This window comes from Mastacembelus armatus, chromosome 6, assembly GCF_900324485.2.
Source record: "Mastacembelus armatus chromosome 6, fMasArm1.2, whole genome shotgun sequence".
In the NCBI taxonomy this organism is placed as follows: domain Eukaryota; kingdom Metazoa; phylum Chordata; class Actinopteri; order Synbranchiformes; family Mastacembelidae; genus Mastacembelus; species Mastacembelus armatus.
In genome coordinates, this window is record NC_046638.1 from 8,484,313 (window position 1) to 8,503,317 (window position 19,005).

The window sequence follows — 19,005 nt, forward strand, 5'->3', positions numbered from 1 at the left end:
GCCTCTGGGTGCCTCTGTGCCAGTGTACTTACATTGGATTCAAGGAGATCAATGCTGTCCAGGCTCTTGCTCCTGTGAATACGGCCCTTGATGCGGCGGAGTGATGGCTTGCCCTGACCAGTGCTCGCTGAGGAGGCTGCTGTGATGGAGCCAGCGGTTGGGCTGGGGTGTATCCTGAGGTCAGCATGGAGGGGGTGGGAGGAGAAGGACAAAGAAAAACAACAGCAGTACATCAGGGCAAGCAAATACACATGCAGCATGGTTGTATCACAGCAGGATAAAGTGCCATCGGCAAGACTGAAGAAGAGGAGGAAGAACACCGTGGTCACGGTTCTGCTTTTGAAAAGGCCACTGTACCCTGCTGGATAAAATGGCATTTAAAAAAAATCTATAATTGGATTTAATGTCACATAGACCCTGTAGGGGGCCGGATGAAGCTCAGGAAGCATTGCATATTCACACACAGAAAGCCTATGCAGCTCTGTGGGTCACATTAGCCAGGCGGGATCATAGAGAGATGCAGGGAGGAAGCATGTTTGGCCATCACCGATATTCTCAGGAAACGTTTTACCCTTCACAAATGACATATACTTAAGCAGCATGGTCGGAGACCTGCTGACCACATTACAACTCTCATCTTCTGACTCTCTTTGTGTTTCCCATGTTTGTTGCTTAATTAGTGTATAATGTGCTGCATTTGCCATAAAATTTATCTAGCGTGTAGGAATGAATAAATCAGAGCTGAACTGAGACTTTATATTATCACTCGATCTACAGCAGAGCTGCCTTTGAGGCAAAGAAAATCTATCAGCCATATTCTGAGGGTATATATTGTATCAGTAGAGCTTTTCGAATAAGGTTTTATTTTTGTTTTATTAATGATTAATTAGTAATACTTTGTAAAAACATTTGTAAGAGGAATGTGGGAATCACACTTTTTAATGAGCCATCAATAAATATTAATAAATTATAATAAATGGATTTTAGTTTTTTTTAGAAGGTAAGTAATCCATTAGCTAGGATTTACTTAACACAGTATTCAATGAGGAAAAAGCCTGTCTATATACTGTAGTGTGGCTCAGAGACAGTAGATAGCGTGCTCAGCAACAGGCCCTGAAAAGCTCCAAAGTTTTGGAGACTCAGCAAAGAATATTATGTGAGGACAGAATGAACAAAGATGGAAAACAAAAAGAACATCACCCTCCATGTTCTCCCTGCATTCATTTAATAGTTGCCTGAAGCGGAGTAAGGTGCTTACTGGCTGGAAATGCAAGGCAAACGCATTCGCCAATACATTCTGTCAATTATAGACGACCTCAGATTGTTCTCATAAACAATACAGCAAACATGACTAATGAGAAAAGCAGCTTGGACTTTATCACAAGCCTGTGCAGTCCAGTGCATTCAGAAGCTCATTCTTGGATGTTGATTCTGAAATGGATTTCAGCCAAAACACTCCAGGCCACAAAGGCAGAACGTAACGTGGTGCCAGCAACTGTGCCGACTCAGACATAATGTTCAGTGAATGATTTCACATCGCTTTTATGGTGAATTCTTCTTCACTATCAAATATGAGGGGAAAATGTGTTTCTCCTGAGGCTTAAGAGAATAAATAAAGCTGAATGGTAACATCTGCTTTTCACTTTACCCTGGTTATAAAGGAACACTTTAAACTACACATGGATGAATGGCATTGTGTAAAATATTGCTAAAGTTAAGGACAGTGAAAGGACCATTTGACCTTTGTACTTTTTATGACCTATTATCATAGAATGGGACATAGTTTTTGACATTTTGGAAACTACTCATCACTTAGGTGAGAAAACTGTTACCACTTTTCATTAATGTATCATTTATAATGAAACTATAGTGATTTAGTGCTACAGCTGGGCACAGCACAAGCCAGGCTCTGTCTACCAGGAACAAAATTATCCTTCCACAAAACAGTCATCTAATTAACATGTTACATCTTGTTTGTTTAGTCTGTATAAATCAAAGTGTCAGAACAGCATATTACAATTTTATGAGGCATTGTTTGTCTGATTCTTTTTGGTGGTAACCTTTCTGGGCCTCTCAGAAGAAAATAGCCCACGTACATTTATTGTTTTTATATTGCATTATTAAACAAATGAGTGTTACTTAGTGAGATTTAAATATGCTGGTGTGCAGACTGTGTATTCAACAGAACCAGTTTTCAGTGTTTATTCTAAGCTAAGAAACAAAGCTAAGTGTATCTGCTGCCACTGCAGGCTGTAGCTTCATATTTAGCATGGAAGTATAAGAGTGGAATCGATTTTCACATTTAAGTTTTGGCAAGAAAGCATTTTAGTCTATTTCCCCAAATGCTGAACTTTTCCTTTAATTACAGTATCTTCTCTTTATCTGAGCTACTTCTGATATTATGCACAGAGCATCATAGAGAGGACAGTGCATGCTTTATTTTTGTTGCTGTAGACGTTGAATGGAAGGGTAAAGACTGTAAATTCATTATCTTTATAATCGTGTGTGGAGGGTTCACAATATAATCAGGGTCTGCCTGGCCCTGATATAATGAGTCTATTGAAGTCCTTGGACTGTCTTGCTGTCTTTCCGAATAAAGAAAAATCCACTTCAAAAGAAAATGAAATAAAGATCAGTGCCAAGACCCCTCATGGCCTGCACTGTCCAGTACAGAGTGTGATAATGTAGTCCAAATATAAGGTCAAGCAGATGCCTGATGTTATTACATAGAAAGGACGGGACACACACACACACATTAATCAGTTCTGGGACTTTATGCCATCCCTCTGTTCCCTCTCTTGCAGTCTGCCTGGAGGAGCCATCAGGTACGATTAGCTCAAGCAATAACAGCTATTGCTTAATCAGCAGGTCAATAGGCAATGTTACGCTTCATTCATCTCAGCGTGGCCAGTGCTAATATAACACCTAACAACAAGAGCGATCTTGACCAGAGAGACACAATAAAACAAATCCATGCTAAAAAATACAATAAAACTTTAAAACAATTCAATAAGAGTAGAAGCTTAAATGATTTTTCCCTCTCCACAATATCCATCTGCTTTTGTTTTGGAGAAAAGGTGCATGTTAAAAATAATAGGAAAGATTACATAAACACTATAGACTTGTTGTATTATCCCTGCAGGCTTGCAACAGAGTGTAAAGTTCATTAAGTCAGGTTAATGCTAATCTTTGTCTGTGTGCAGGGGGAGATGGTTTTTTAAGACTGCAGGCAAAAAGAACATCTGTTTGCAAAGACTAATCCCAATTTAGAGAGCTGCTGCTGCTATTCAGCCTTTATCAAAGGCAAATTGAGCTGTGCCTCCTCCAATTTTGGAAAATATGATGCATGCAGCCGCTGCACGGTGGATGGTGTAAGTGTTCAGGCAGAGCAGTGTATAATCTCACTGCCACACGCTCTGAGATGAGCAGAACAGGAAGCGGCTCTGACCATTTGACCAGAAATGGGACAGAATTAATGCTGCAGTTATGTAAAAAGCACCCTTAAAAACAGGGTACTTGAATGATACAATAAGCTAGATCACATCCCTTCATACATCTCTATGCTAAATGCATTTCCAAATGACAGAAATATGATCCATATGATCTATAGACCTAGTCAATTTCCAAATCTGCGGTGTGGTCATGTATTAGCTCTGACAAAGATATAGTAACTGTATCTGGATAGTTAATTCATTATTATTATTATTATTGTTGTTGTTGTTGTTTCACTTGCAGGTATTTTATATGTAAAAGCACACCAGCAAATCCTCACATTTAAAACTGTAATCAGAAAATATTTAATATTTTTGCATATTGTGGATTAATAAAATTATGTCTAGTTTTGTGCCAATACTATTATGCTGTAATTTCAGCTCTATTCATGCAATTTGAAGTCTTTTTAAATTTTTTAATATGGATAGCCCTGTGATGGACTGGTGACCTGTCCAGGGTGTACCCCTGCCTTTCACCCATAGAGAGCTGGGATAGGCTCCAGCAGATCCCTGTGTCCCTAAATAGGAATAAGAAGGTGTAGATAATGGATGGTGATAATGAATGGATGGACGAATACGGATGCACGGTTTTAATAAGCAGTGTTAAACTCAAATGTCATTTTAATTAAGTTATCAATATCGATTGTAAAAAAGGTTAAACCAATATAGTGTCCTTATCCAAAATCCTAGCAGACAGAATAGAGACAAGTCCTCACATAATAATGCCGGCTATTATGTAAGAAAATGAATTACAACTAAAATATGAAGAATTATACAACACACGGCTTACAGCCATACCACACATTTATCATTATAAAAATCTTGTTGTGCTTCATGTCTGACACCTATTAAGAAGCTTTACAGTATGTGTGCTTATTGGATTTGAGAAAACCTAATGCAGGATTTACCGAGGGTTTATGATTCATGAGGTGTTAAAATGTGCTGCTGTGCTTGACCTGAAATTCACCTGTTTTTTGTGCCAAGGTTAAGATATTTATTTGACAACATCACTGGGCTGTATTTCAATCAGGTGCACAGATGCTGCATGTTTCACAGTGTCTTTAAATAAAACGGTATTCAAAACATGTCCGTTAAATCAGACATGGCACAGTACATGTAACGTTACGACACAATCATCAGGTGGAAGCTTTTGTCCAGAATACACTCTCTGTGTATTTCACATTTATTGTGCAATACACACTCAGGAACAACGAGAAATGACTGGAATAACTGTAACTCAATTTACACACATTTTATAAATGGCATATGGCAGCCTGAGCCACACACTTTCTGAGTACTACCACTACGACCGTAATGGCTAGTACTCCTAATTTCATTGTAACTACTATTTCTGAATCTATGACTGTTATTTGTCTGTTATTATAACTGCTTTTAATGATGATATTAAAACAGCAATGCAAGTGAGAATGAGGAAAATCATTTACCGTGAATGTCAATCCCAAATATTGTCCATCCATCCATTATCTATACTACTTATCCTGTGTAGGGTCATTGGGAGTGAGGGGGGCTGAAGCCAATCCCAGTTGAGAAAGGGCGAGAGGTTGACCCTGGACAGATCACCAGTGTATCACAGGGCAAAAGCTCACATTCACACTTATGGGCAATTTACAGTCACCTATTAGTCTAACAACAAACTGCATGTCTTTGAACTGTGGGGAAAGCTGGACCACTCAGAGAAAACCTAGAACATGCAAACTCTACACAGAAAGGTTGGGTCGAACCCGGAACCTTATTGCTGTGAGTTGCCAGTATTGCAAAACCGTTCCACCCCCTAGATATTGAATTTCATTTATTTTTAACTATCTGCATGTTTTGTACATTATGTCAGGGTAATAGGACATAAAACAAACTGTAGCTGTCATTGTACCCAGCAGCGATCCTAAACCTTTGTGATATCTTTCTATATTAGTTCTTGGGGTGTATTATATAAAAGCTTTTTCTAGTCTACCAACCTTTATGGAACCAGTACTCTAATTATAAAGCTTAAACAGCCATACTGGTGTTATCTTCTTGTCTATGGCTGTATACTTTGCTATCCTACATGGCACAGTTATAGGATATATCTTTAACATTACAGCTAAACATTCTGCAAACACAATTCACACCTTTTCTGGCAACCTGTGATTTTCATTTAATATGGTTTCAATATGATATTATGGATCTATTAAAGTGACTATTAAGTCTGCAAAGATCAATTATTTTTATTTGGTAATGAACATTAAATGATTATTGGTTTTGGAAAGTCTGCTCTGCATTTCCTTATAACAATAATGTGGATTTCATAAAAAATAAAAGCAGAATGATTAGAAAACTAATGCAAACTAAAGTGTAATTACTGCATGGAAGATGGGAAAATAATGTATAGTAACTGAAGTGAAATCACATAAAATCACATGTAAATATAAACATTTAGAAACATAACTACCATGAATGAACTGATCTGTGTTTTATTGGCTTATTCAAGGGTACGTGACCTACAGGAGCTCAGCATTGTCATTTAATCTCACAAAAGAAGCAAGTGTTCTTTACTTGAGCTGTAAAAAATATATATATATTCAATTTAACAAGGCCAGCGCTTGCTTTAAAAGTTACATAACTAGTTTAGCCTTTTGTATCAGTGCACTGATGTAGATCAGACAAGAGATCCCTTCCAAAATCTACTTAAATATGGATGAAATATGCAACAGTCAAAACAACAATAGCGGAAAAAACATGAAATGAGTCCCCAGTCCTAGTGAGCTTCCTTGTCATCTCCCACGGGGGCGTTTAGGCTAGTAAGAAGATGACTAAGGAATATAATTAGTCAAAGAGATCAAGAGATAAAAAAGCTGCATGTGATAAGCGTCTGACCCCTGCTAAACATACAGCAGCACTCTGACTTTAGTGGTGCCACTGATTATAAAGCGATGATGGCTAATTTCTAGTAAACCTTTGAATTAAGATGCAAAAAAATAAATTGGAAACACCTTATTAGACTTTATTTCAGCCTATGATCATGACAATCTTTCTCAAGACAATATGATGCTCAGAGATTTTCAGCATCTGTGATTTGTCCTTGATTCAGTGACTGAAATTTTTGAGGAAATGGTTAAGGTTGGTTTTAAAGAGGTGCTGAGAATAGTTGAGCCCATAACACACCAGTTGTAACTGCATTGTGTAGGTAAACGATCCACACTGTGCGATTTATTTTGAGTTTTGCATGAAACACTTGCTATCAGAGTGCCATTGAGCCCATTGACTCCTAATTAACCGTCTTTGCTTTCAAACAAGATGGTAATCCAGCTGTAATTAGGGATACTATGTCACACACGTTGCAGCCTCAGCACCGATCTGCTTGCAACGAGAAACAGGAGTGAAAAGAAAACTGCCTTAAAGTAAACAAACGAACAAGGCCGCAGGATGGAGAAAGAGCAGGTGAGTGGTGGTCACTGCTGATATACTGTAGCGTACAGGCACACGGTGTAATGAGGACACTGAACAGGTGGACAGACAAGACACAAACACACACATGCTGAGAGCAGAGGGTGGGCAGAAAATGTTTAATAGACGTTGCAATGAGAGGTACACACACACACACACACAGAGGCTTGGCTGTAGAGCACAGGAAATAAACACAGGAGAGGATCATGTTTCATGCTTTACATTTTATTCATTAGTTACAACACAGCAGTGGGGACTGGGATGCAGAGGGAGGATGATGGTTTACCAGATGTTAGCTTTAATGATGCCATTTCCAGATGCCAGCAGCTGTGCAGTGGAGGCCATGGAGTACACTGAAGCACATGAAGTTGGAGGCAAGAAACAATGATGAGGCTATGACATCATCCTACGCATTCAACTTTACAAAGTGATGGAGAGGAAGGACACAGCCAGAGCCGCTAGACTCCACAGGCGCGCGTGCACGCACAAAAGGCACGCACGCACACAAACTCCCAGCATGCCCAGTAGTTTGCCTTACCTACTGTGTGTAGGATTGTGGCGATCGCAGCATGGTGCAGAGTGGCTGCAGTGCCTGAAAGGGGATATTATGTCATTTTTCTCTTTTTTTTTGGAGAGTGAGTGGGCGCACACCGTGGCTCCGTGACCCGCTCATCATTTGACGAGATGTGGGAGGCGACAGCTCGGCTCATCGCACCCCCCCCCCCCCCCCCTTTTTTTTTTTTTTTTTTTTTTTTTTTTTTACCCAACCTGCATCACATCATCATCATCATCATCATCATCCGCACCAAGATTCATACTCACCACATACGCTTCCTGGGTGGAAGACAATGTTCTTTGTTGGAGGCGGTCACCCCCAGAGCCAGCTGCATAACAGTAATGTATTTCTGGTAATTCACCATGGTACTGTCCACCGCTACTAAAAATCCAACCCAAAGAAAAGCACAGGTGATCATATATTTCTTTTATTCCCTGGCATCCGCCTCCGCTGCGTCTTCCATGCTCAGCGTCACAACGCCATTTCCAGCGCTGAAGGACTGACAGTGAAAACACTCCCCAAGGAGCTGAGCGAGAGGTGCCGTACCGCTGCGACCCATGTCTGCAATGACACTCTGACCGTGTTTTAGCGCTCGCGAACAGATCGCCAATCCATCCGAGGTGTATTTAATTTTTTTTTTTTTTTTTTAGTGCTTTTTTTTTTAATACGGTCACGATTTGGACATGATCTCCTTCCTCCTGCCTCCTCCCTCCTATCCAGGGCTGGAAACACTCTCTTAAAAACGCTGCAGCGTCCAGGCGTCCGTGTGTGTGAGGTAGGGGAGAGAGTGTGTGTACAGTGTAGTCAAAGAGGAGCGACTGGGAGGGAGGGGAGAGACGGAAAGAGAGAGAGAGAGAGGTAGAGGGAGAGAGAGAAGGGGGGTAGGCCGGTTCATTTGTGTAAGCTCGACCATAGAAGCTATTTATTAAGTCCAAAGTTTGACCTTAATTACTTGTTAAGGGACGTTTACTCTGAAAGTGTCTTTTGCTGCACAATAAGCCACCTACAGGGGTGTGGGTAGAAATTCTGATCCCCACTATAAACCTCATAGTGTCCCCCCTCCCCCCCCCACACACTTTTTATTTTGGGGATAGGGAGAGATAATTTAGGACGCTCACTGTTCTGCCTTTCTTAGGGAGGCATTTTAAACATTGGTTGCATTGAAGGTTTCATGGTCCTGGTATTGTGTGCATGCTGGCTGTGTTTCCATCCACCTGTTTTCAGTGGATTTTTAAAAACACTTGAGTGGACACGCTCAGATTCCCAAGAAAGCTTTTACACTTGGCTGCGGTGGAAAAGTTGATGTGTTGAACAAATCAAAATGTGCCAAACTGCAATGGACCTCACAAACATGCCTCACAAATAAATCATGATGTACATGAGGCTTGAAACTAAAAAAAAAAAAAAAACAGCAGCAGACAAAAATATGGGACATGTGTGGAGTGATGAGGAGATCATACGTGAGCTAAACAGAAACGTCATCTTCCCATACCCTTTGTTATTTTTCACTATTTATAAGTTTGACAAGTGCTTTTTTAAAAATAGCATCATTTCCTTTCTACTCTGAAGGCTTCATTGGCACCAGACTGGAGAATTAGTGCCACCAACTGTTTACCTGAATGAACCAACCTCTAATATTTGAATAACAGCGTTGGATGGAAACACATATTTTCTTTTGTTGAGTCCCTGCAAATCTGATGGAAACCTGGCTCAGTGTGTAATGTTGTTATCTGCTTTACCTATCTATGATATAAAAAAGACACAACACTAACTTAGTTATCTGCTGATAAAGGCAGTAAGATGAGGCTGAAGGTGAAACTTTTCAGGTGCTTTAAGCCACATCCTGTATAATCTGCAGCCTATCTAATCTGTCATACCCAGGGTAATGTCAGTGGAGTAAACGTAGTGAGTGTAACTGCTAATTGAAGAGGTTTTATTGGCCTCGGTGATTACGCTTCACCTTAAAAGTCTCACTTAGTTAACCTGCTTGTAAAATGAGCAGGGCAAATGGATTTTTCCTGCTCATGTTATGTTTTTTTTTTTTTAACACCTACACGCAAAGATAGAAAACCCATATTTCATTTCTCTTGGCTCTGTGCTGATTTGTGTTTAACTCAAAATGTCACGTGGTAACAGTAAACAGTCTGTGGTTAATTTAACTTAAATGACATGGACAGTAAAATTAGAAAGGCCACTAAAGATACTGTTAACGGGTCCCAAGGGAGCTGGAACCAATCGCAGGTGCCAAAGGGTGAGCAACATGTGGTTTTGAACCTACGGTACTGTGTGTGGACTGGGTTGAACCTCAGCACCAAAACTCCAAACAAAAAGGCAGTACGTTTAAAAAATTTTTTTTGGCTGAAGCAGGTGGTTTTGTATTGTAACATCACAACATTTGACACGTTTCTCTTTATGTTGTGTTGAACATTATGCCAAAATCCACCAGTTCCTGATCCCTCCACCACGTTACCTGACACATGGTTGTAAAGGCCAACTACTGGACACATTAATGGGTTTACTCTACTGAACTAACTTTATGACCTTTTTCACTAGAGAGCCTCCTTTTATTTAATTTCCTTTAATGGATGTATTACATGAATATTGGACTTCATATTCCTTCACAAGATTATGAACCCCTTGTGTTTTATGCCTCTCCTACCTGTTGCAACCACATCATTTTTCTTTGTAATTCTGTTTTTCCCACCAGTGCACTATTTACACTGAGTCACTCAAAGAGATTTACATCTCCCAAGATTTCTGCTTTCTTAGAGAGCCTGGGCGATGTTGGGAGCTGTTGATGTTGTGGCCCTAAAATATGAATGTTTCTGAGTTTCATTTCTGCTGAACAAAATTTGATTATTTTTTTTCTTGTATATAATTCAGTCTGGAGTATTAGTTATTTTACTCCATAAAGCCTTGAAATGTGACTTGTTTTGATTCTTGACACAGAAAGTATGTTTCTCAGTTCCACTGTAGATTATAATGTGACTTGGTGTTTGTTAAGTTCATTGAGTTGCGGCACACAGCAGCTAGGTCTCTGTGGACTGTGCCCACACCACCTGTCATTTAGCAGCAAACAGAGCCTGGCGTCGGTTGTTTTTCAGTCAATAGACTGACACGTTGGTGCCGTTCTAAGCTTTAGAGTAAGTCGATTAGTCTGGACTTTGAAGTCCTAGAGGTGAGAGCCACTTTCTCACCTGAGTAGAGATATACACCTGTGATTTTACCAGACAGAGTTAAGCAAACAGCTCTGTTGCGAGGATTTTTATATTTATCTCTTGTGAGCAACACAGAGGTGTAATTAAAAAAAACAGCTGATATGAGCATTATGTGATAATGGGATTATCTGGTTTGTTAACTAGGAAAAATTACATTCAGGCACAGGCTGAAAATGAACTTGAGCAATTGCTGTGTCCTACAGAAGATTTCCACCAAATAGCTAAACAGGCAGAGCATGACACTGACACTGCGAACGAGTGTCAGGGGAGCAAAACCCCTTTGGGGCCAACGTTGCTAAAAATGTGGGCACCCATGACACTCTAGTGCTCTATAGATGAAAGCATCCTCCACACAGTGTGTGCTGTCTAAAACAGAGAGAGTCTAAAACTCTCTTTGGCAAAAGCAAAGTGAACCTATAGAACTGTACATTTAAATACACTATGTCTTGTGGTTAAAACAATGTTAATTATTCCTCTTTCTAAAATAAACACATTTGCTGTATAGGTTTGTGTGTTTTAGAGCATTTACAACATAGTCTGATATAATAGACATGAAAAGAACATCATCAGGCTTTTTCTGAAATGTAAAACAGCCCTTTTTGTAGTCGCCACTTAGTTCTGGGTGACTGGAAGCAGACAACCCTTCAGGGCATTAAAGGAAACTAAATTCATCTTCTGCTTATTTGTCCAAAAAAAAAAAAAAATTGTTATGCAGTACCTGCTGGTGAAAGAGCTCCTAATGTTATATGTGTACAGAAATAAAAATGTTAAACAGAAAATTAGCAATAATCATTACATATATTTGCGATATGTATTTTTCTACACGTTTCTGCGTTTGAAAAGTAATATGTATTAGGGAAACAGTTCAAATCCTATAAAGACGTGCAATAAGCCACAGGACACTAAGGTCATGCATTTAACAACTTTTCATATGGTGCACATTGTTTGGAGTGCAGTATTTCTAGACTCCAAATAAAGAAATCTAGTTGTTTTTATAATAAATCAAGAATAAACTTTTAGGAATAGGTGACGTGACTAATTTCTGAAAAAAATAGTTTCCTGAGTTAGTTTAGTTAGTTGAATTAGATTTTTTTTATTTCAAGGAGAACATACTTGAAAGTTCTGCTTCATTTGACTAAAACCTGAAGAGAATCAGTGAACAGCTAACTCAGCAGATAGGATCAGAAAAATCCATATAAGACAAAAAAATAGAAACCCTCTTTTTGGTGCTAAGACTTCAACTCGTGACCTCAGTACTTTTAAAACCCTGGCTTCAGCTCATGCATTCAGAGGTGATAACAAAAATTACAATATGAGCCAAAATCAATATCAGATTCGGAGTTCATACGGCTTATATTTATTTTTAAAAGTATTTGTACTGACTTGTATAATAAAACATCTGGCACTAGCATGAAGAACCTATCGTGCTACCTAAACTACATTTACATTTGCTTCAGTTTTTACATACAGGAAATGCCTACACTGAGTTTTGGCTGCACACTGGCAGTGATGTCAGTGATGATTCCAGTTAACTCTCATCACTACCCCAATCATCCAAGCTGAGCTAAGACCCAAGAAACCCACCGCCAACACACCATGTCACCTCCCATTGATGTGGAAGCCATTCAGATAACTCTCATGGTTAATCAGACATTAAGGGTCAGCATTATCAGGCATGTGAGACACAGCAGTCATTAGTGGATAGTGAAACACACACAGACTGGGGGGATATGTATGGGGACCAGTAGTAGTATGTCAGTGGGGGAAGCACTGAGGCAGCAATGGGTCAGTGGTGCTGCAGTCTGAAGCCCCAGCATACCATGCACACTCCACTGCAGCACTTTGATTTCACATTGGCATCCCCCCCTCTGCACCTCCACAGTAAAGGCTTGGAACAGCCTGCCCCATCATTACCCTTCTCACATGAGAACCCACTGCTGACATCTTTTATTGTACCCCGCACACACACACACACACACACACACACACACACACACCACACACACACACACACACACACACTCACTCACACTCAGATGCTCGCAAGGAGACACACCGGCAGATGTGCACTAACAACACACTAAGATTTTTTTTTTCTGCGAGTAAATAGGACAGATGAGGCTGCCCTTCTTTCTTGTGTCCCTAGTCTCTTTTGTCCACTTTATTCTGTACATTAGAATCAAAGCTGGTTTGTAGGACTCAGAGGCTGCTCCCAAAGGAGACAAACCTGGACGAAAGCCCTAAGAGCCACTACCGTTGTAACACCGTGATTTATTACTTTTGCACCAAACAAAGAGAAGTTCACAGAGAAAGTCCTCTTCACATGAATGCACTGCACCAAGGAGAACAAGACTAATGAAACGCGCACACACACGCACACAGTCGTACCTCGGTGCTGTCGCAGTGCTTTCTGCCTATATGTGCTGTGAGGTGAGTCATCACACAGAGAAGCATAACCTCACAGCTCCAGCTAATCTCTCCTCTCCTCCTCCACCTCCTCAATCTGCCAGCATCTCATTTTCTCCACTTATGCATGAAGGCACGTTGACTTACATCATCGCCGCAGCCTCACATATGCATAAGGCCTCAGACCTAAACACACAGCCAACACATCCTGGCAAACCACATGCACATCCTCTATAGGTGGAAGTGATATACCCAGCAGTTTAATGCACTTTAATTTGTGAGTTCAGATGAAGAAAACTGCTCTAGAGGTTTTAAAATGTTGGATTAAAAAAAAAAAAAAAACTACAATGTCCAGTTAAGACAGTATGGCAATCACTGGCCAATAAACTGGTTTCTGTCAGCTTCACATCAGTTCCTATGCTGCTGTCAGACTGACACGCGGGTCCTTTGTGCCCTTTAAGACAGAAGCCCAGAGATCTGATTAAATGCTGCACATTCACTCTCAGTCAGCAAGATACTGACCAGGGGCAGACACATAAAGCCAACTAATAAACACTGTCTCTGTGAACCCACACAGCTGACAATCAATCTGCTCTTTTGCTTTGGATCAGAGAAACTGTGCAGGGCAGAAAGGTGGAAAAACAACACACACAAGTGTGCGAAGACACCGTTCACCACAGAAAGGCAGACCCAGGTTGTCCACGTTTATAACAAGCACCGCTGGAGACATGCCTCCCTCTGTCACACAGGGACACATGCTGGGACACAAATTCGGAAGCCAAGCATTCATTACTCGAGGCAGTTTCTGTCCTACTTCTCCTTAGCGTGAATAAACAAAAAGATTGCCATTTTTATCTAAATATACATGCACGTGTCAACCTTGCCTGACACATGACTTCCTCGTTGTATCGCATTTAGCTTGTATTAACAGGGAATATATGTGCTGAAATTCAAGCACACTGTAAAGACAGCAAGAGAAACAAAACAACCCCTGTAATGACCACATTTCCTAACACTAGCCATTATTTGTGACATGGCGCATCGTCACATGCAGACACATTCTTTGGCTAATGTACAAATAAGCCATAAAGCTTAAAAAAACAACAACATTTGAAGAGGACTTACATTGCTTTGTTAGCGTATGACGTCTCCTGTGGAGGTTCTGTGGCCATTCTGGCTGTGTGTGCTGCTATTGCATTGTGTTATGTGTGTTTGGTCTGTTTCTGTCAGCCTAGCTGTGTGTGTGTGTCAGTGCCCAGGGCCAGACCACTAGGATAGCTGTCTCCATGCTGACTTAGCTGTCATACATTAAAGAGGCCTCCTTAACGCTCTAAGGAGCATATCAGCTTATCTGTCATTTCAGGCATCACATCCAAACAAATCTCCACCCACTACCTCTAATGCCTACATGATGTACATTTCTCCAGCTGCTCCTCAAAACCTTGGATTTAACCTTTTTAACTAGAAGGATGACTTCATTCTATCACAGAACATTATGTATTCCAACAGGAATAAAAAATAAAATCAAAGATATGAGGCTTTCACGTGACACCAGTGATGTAATGTGGTGCTCACCTTGAGTCAAATACAGGGTCCGTGTACATGGGAGGAGAACACAGAGGTTGTTCTCCTGGGTTTTTTGGGGCCACAGGGAGGCCCCCTTTCCTGCCCCATCTTGACGCACCATCTGTAGGAACAGAATCGTGTATTAACCATTTTTATGGCTCTTGTTAATCTTTTCCCTTCTGAATAGTTTGTAACTGTAGGATATTAGCCACAGACAAGGCAGACTCTCGCTGAGCTGTAATGCAAGCGCCTGTCCTGGTTTATGTAAATTTAAGTAATGCATATCGATTTGGAATAATGCAGCACAGACACCGTCCTGCAGACTGCAGCCATCTCGAGGCCATATGTTGCCAGAAGCTAGTTAGGGACACCGGCAGCTCAGTAATCCCCTCAGCCATCCAGATTTAAGTAGCTATTTTTGCTGGCTCTTAGTCTGTGGCTTATTGCAAAGTAGTTCCCTTCTCTTTTTTATTGTTTTTTGTTTTCGGTTTCTTGCACCTAATTAAATACAAAAAAAGAAAAGTGAAAATACTGAACAAATTTGTGGAAAGCTACTTAAAGATCGTAGACCAGACCGGAAAAAGGGCATCCGCGCAGGAACCCACAGCCCATATGACTTTTATTTTATGGTCATCATTGACATAATTTCTAAGCTAATTAATGGCTGTACCTTGTCCATCCAGCAGAAAGCAGGTTAGCAGTTGGGGACACACCTCCTCCAAAACAGAGCAGAATGAGCAGAATGCAGTAGGCCCTTTCAAGGACAGATGGTCCAGGAATATTTCTGTCCGTTTCTTGTTGCACTCCTGTCCTAGTATTTCCTTGTACTCCCCCAGTGAGAAAACTTTGTCATATACCAGGTAGGGAAGTACAGTGTTGACATCAAGTTCACTCAGGATCTTCTGTCTGTGTTGTTTAAGGATCTTAGCTGCCCATCTCTTCTTCTTCTTGGTGCACAGTCTTCTGCCAGACCTCTGCTGCTGCCGCTTCTGCTTCGTCACAAACCACTTCTTGGTGCCACTCCCGAACATCTTCAAGTTGAGGAAACCCACCAAAATGTCTTCCGCAGCTATGTCAACACAGTTCCCTATGGAGTGGAGGTGCATATTTCATGCCAGTGAAGCAACCATGCCACATATTTCCTCGAGCCTCACTGTTGTTGTCTGAGTCCTTTATCTGGGGCAGGAAGAGACAATCTGGACGGTAGCTGGGTACTTACTGACACTAAGAAGATTACAAGACTCTTAAGTACACCAATACAAACTGCTCACCAACATATTTCCTATTATTCTGCCTATCCTGCTGGAAGACCAAACATTTGAGCCACTTAACCTGTCATTTAACCACCATATGCCCATTTAATTAAATGTGTGTCTAACTAGTTTCTTTTCTCTGCTAGGTCCTTTAATATAATTCAGTACAGCGATGTCAGAGGCTCCACCATTATTTACGGTAATGATGACACCTAAGGTTCAAATCTTTACCCATCCTATAAAATCTGTGTGATGTGAATGAAGCATAGTTTTATGTTGCCCCTGAGCAAGGCACCTACTTAGCAGTCCACCAATCAGCTGTCCAGCAGCTCACCTTCCTGGTTATTGCTGTTAATTTTACACCTGATTAAAGCATTTTGTCATAGTGATTGCCCTGTTATGCTGACAGGTCAGGCCTGCATTGAAGAAAAGCATTCGAATATAATAGAAAAGAACAGGGGCATTTAATGGGGAGTTTAGTGCACTATATGCACTGAAAATCTATTTGAAAAGTAAGGCAGCTTGACCTTGAATCACATTTTATCCAGCTGCTTTGTAAAAACATGGATGATGGCCTGTTCTTTACCAGAAGAGGGTGCCATTTAATCAGTATCACATATACAATAAATAAAACCTTGACAGTTTTATGAAGGCATCAAGAGTAAAACAAGTCTGTCTCTCCACCGCAGTAATTGAAAAACACCTGAAAGAAAGGTATTATAAACAGGGGAGGGAATAAAACAAGCACAAAGCACAAGTGAGCCGCTACTGATCTAAACAGAGAAACTGAACAGAACATCTTGAATGAAAAATCTGATTAATAATGGAAACATGAAAATCAGGAAAGAAACATACATGTTACCAGTGTTTGCTAACTGAGACACAGATACATCTTTTCTATACTTTTCTATACTTCTATAATAGATACTATCTACTACTTAAACTATCTACTATCCAACGTTTGGATAAGCATTTCACATTAAACATTATGCACACATTCCTGCAGTTGCATAAAATTCATTTTAATTTTATTTGTGATCACATCCTTTTTATCAGGCTCTGCTCTTAGCCCATTTATAAGCAAACCAGATAACAAAAAAATGCGTTCACTGTGTCAGTTTTATTCAGCGCTCTTTATTTCCAAAGTACATTATGAAAGAGTGACTTTCTGACCTATGTAGTTGCAGGATTACAAAACAGTAAAAAAGGTGCAAGCTATCAGGCTCTTGAGTGCACCTGAAAACTGTTCAGATATGATTAGTGATTTCCCAAGTGTTTGTTTTACTCAATCAATCCCTGATTTTTTTTCCTGATTATTCAGACATTCGTAACGTTTAAAAAGTGATAACAACAATTCCTTATTATTCCAAGACCAGGGGCAGGACGGACATACTCGTTGACTCAATGTTCACCACACCACAGGCGTCAATGGTGAGACCCTATCACCACGTAGGATTCAGTACAGGACTGAATACGTTAGTTGGTAATATAAGCATTTTAAAATGAATATAATACAGTTTCATATCGCACTTACAAGCGCACAGTAAAAAGTTAATCAGAAAAAATGAAACAGCAGATATAAATATATCCTTATGTGTGAAGCTCCAAAAACACTGCTGGGTACAGAATAACAGAATAATTCTATTAGATGCCCATAAGTGATTGCAAACCTCCGGTGAGAAACACTTCTTAGGTTTAGGGTGAGTTATAGAGAAGAACCTTATCAGCCACCTTATCAGCATCTTCCTAGGTATCAGTGACTACCAAAACCTCTTTGGTACAGAATCTTCTCAAACTGGACATGCTGTTAATTGACTCTTTGCTCTGCACCCTTTGTCCAAATAGTATTATCAGTATCCACAGAACAGGCACATGAACATATACTGTAATTTCAATTTGGTTTTATTTCTTGGAAGTTGAGTTGTGTCATAGAGGAATGTCAGCAACTTATTGGCTTTATGACTCAACGTCTGTTTGACTTGCTGTAAGCACTTTGTCAGAACAATTCTATGGCAGCTGTACAAGAGTTGGCAAACGGCACACTGGGTAATGCTGGAGCCACGTCATGAAAAATGTCTCCTTTTCATCTGTCTATGCTTAATTGTTTTTATTTTTTTATGTAATTAATTTTTTTATTAAACAACTGCAAAGTGAAGAGAAAGAAAGATGGGGAGAGAAATAAAGTAATAACACTATACAGGAAAAGATGTAGTCTATATATGAACAAGACCATTTTGAAGAATTAATTATCATATTTAAGGTAATAATATAGTGTTTTTCTTTTTGCTCTGCTGAAAAATTCTGCTTGCTGACAGATTCCTCATTATGTTAATGGTTTTTTTTTTACAGTTGTTGGATATTTGCACGCCATGTACGGAAAGTAAGTCGTTTGTAAAAGGAAATAAAAGTGCACTTTTGCCTTCCTGTATTACTGTGCACAAACTTCTCAAAGATGATTATTATTAAATCTTAGATATAAGAATATTACACTCCTGTCTACATTCAGCTCAAGCTTCCCAGAAAAGCTTGAGTGGGAAAACAGTGACAAAGTTTTTATTCAAGCCAAAGCAACAGAGCTCGAAATGAGTATGAAAGTAATAATTGCTATGTGAGCCACAAATGACCCGCACTTGATAAACAAGAAGACTTACAGCAGATTTTTGTTTTCAGACAAACAATACACAAGTTTCTACAGCAATAAGGATTATGGTCTAAGGAGACCTGGTAATTATTGATTAACAAACAGGTAAAGGTAAACCACTTTATTGTGGATGCACACACAAAGTCAGAGCTGGCAGTGATGTTGCCATGTGGACACAACGACATAATATTTTCACCTTTATTATTTCGGAGGCAGAGTCAGAGGCAGGTTTTATATATCATATCTTTGTTTACAGGTTGTCTAAAGCCTTTGTTGGCTCCATGTTCCAGGTTTTGTCAGGGAAGAAGAATAATTAAGATGATATCTGTGGTTCTGTAGTATCTGTTTTTATCCATTTGTTGTGAGGCTGACAGTGTTATAGGAATGCAATGTTGAACTGGTCGAGCTCTCTTTTAAGTGCTAATTGCATCGA